Source organism: Mustela nivalis, assembly GCF_964662115.1.
Source record: "Mustela nivalis genome assembly, chromosome: 9".
In the NCBI taxonomy this organism is placed as follows: domain Eukaryota; kingdom Metazoa; phylum Chordata; class Mammalia; order Carnivora; family Mustelidae; genus Mustela; species Mustela nivalis.
In genome coordinates, this window is record NC_139028.1 from 43100598 (window position 1) to 43102609 (window position 2012).

At 45.1% G+C, this 2012-nt stretch overlaps 1 pseudogene across 1 annotated transcript; it reads right to left on the bottom strand.

Annotated features, from left to right (window-relative positions):
- Window positions 1-594: 594 nt before the first annotated feature.
- Window positions 595-1811, bottom strand: LOC309840266 (N-lysine methyltransferase SMYD2 pseudogene; annotated as a pseudogene). Its single transcript has one exon. The product of its transcript is annotated as an N-lysine methyltransferase SMYD2 pseudogene (transcript).
- Window positions 1812-2012: the final 201 nt, after the last annotated feature.

The following is a 2012-nucleotide window of genomic DNA, read 5'->3' on the forward strand; positions in this document are numbered from 1 at the left end:
TTTTTTACCACAATCTTTTTTATTCTCTTTCATCATTCAGGTTTGTTCAGAACATTAAAATAAGAATGAAGGGGGAAAGAATCACATTTTTCTTTAAAGATTTTATTTATTTATTTGACAGACAGAGATCACAAGTAGGCACAGAGGCAGGCAGAGAGAGAGGGAGAAGCAGGCTTCTGCTGAGCAGGGAGCCCAATGCGGGGCTCATTCCCAGGACCCTGGGATCATGACCTGAGCCGAAAGCAGAGGCTTTAACCCACTGAGCCACCCAGGCACCCCAACAATCAAATTTTTAAAACACAATCTGTCCAAAGTATATGATAATATATGAAACCATATCATACCTCTTAGGGGAAAAAAATCATCCAAAAATTATTTTGTAATTAAGATTAAAGATTAAGACAAACTTCCATGTAAGCCATGTAATGTTTAAGGGCAAGTGTTTTTGTTCCAATTATTTTATAGAAATGATAGAATGATGTGTTTGATTTGAAATATTCAAATCCTCAAAGGTTTCTGCACTAACATTTGAATAAAAACTAACATGTTGGCATAGTTTCCATGGCTTTCAGTTTCCCATTGGATTTCAGAAATTCAGGGATGATCTTTGCCAGAGCTCCTTCCATTATTGCAATGGCCTTTGGGGCTTTCTCTTGGGCAGCTTTAGTTCCCAGGCCTCTATACACACAGCCTTCCTAGCTTCAAGCACAGAGAGGCCATATTGAGAGGACCCAGAAGAAAATGCTTGCAGTAGGGTTTAATGATTTTCTGTCCATATCGCAGGGCTCCTTCCCAGTCCCACACATACGAGCAGACACCTGTGGCCTGGTACATAACATGCAGCATGTACACATTGCTGTCCTCAAACCCAGAACTCATATTCTCCTGGCTGAGCTCACAGATCTTCAGCAGCTCACGAGGGGATTTGTAGTGCTTGGCCCTCTGGAACTCCTCGATGACATCGCGCTCATATCTGACCATGTCATAGATAGTTTCTGCCTTTGGGGGAAATCGCTGAGCTTCTGGATTTCCACCTTGGCCTTATCCTTGTCTTTGAGTACAATTCTGGCACGGGCAGGTAAAGATCTAAGAATCTCTTAACTGCTCTTAACTGTCTTCTGTTGGGTACAGGAGGTCAGTGTAACGTGGTAAAACAAATACAAAAACAAAAACAAAAACCTCTTCTCCTGGGTTGATACCCTGTACACTCTTTCTTCCCCTAGGGTTCCCTTTGTAGGTCACAAAGATGTTGGGGCAACAACTCTGATTTATTGGCGCAATCTCAGGAAACACTGCAGATCTCAAACGAGAAAGCGTGTCATCTTCCACGGTGAGGTCACTACAGTTACCCTGTGCAGAGAGTACCAAGAAGCCATCACTGTCAAAGTGATGAAGAGCAGCAATGTCACTCCGAATCAAGTTCTTCTTCTCATTGTCTGATTTATCGGGATGTGATGCAAACTCCTTCACAGCTAACAATTTTTCTGAAGGGGTCTTCTCTGGGTGGATTTTCTGATTGGCCAGAATCCTTGCAGTTAGTCTACAGTCTCTGAAAGATTCCAGTTTACCCCAAAAACAACATTCCAGCTTGTGCCTGGGCCAATCTTCTGACACTCCACATTGCAGTAAAATGCCTGCTCACATGTTCTACATCTAGTCAATCCTTTTCCTGGTGAAGCAGTACGCTCAGTGGTTGCCCTTCTCCTTGACAATGAGCACAAAGGCATATGTCTGACAGAGAGCAGTGCCCCACATGGAAGCTTGCCCTCACTGTCACTTGCCTGGGCAGCAGCAGGTTTCCAGGCCACCATTGTCTGCAGCTGTCATGACCACAGCGTGTGGGACTGATGCTAGGTGGGACTGGCAGGGCAGGTGCTGAGGGGCGCCTGGCCCCTTCCTGCTGGGAGCCTCAGCTTCCCAGGATATCTGTTATTGAAGAAGTGTCCCCCAGAGCTGCGGAGGCCTGGGGTGGGGGTTGGGGGCGAACTGTAATACTTTTCAATGGCTAATCA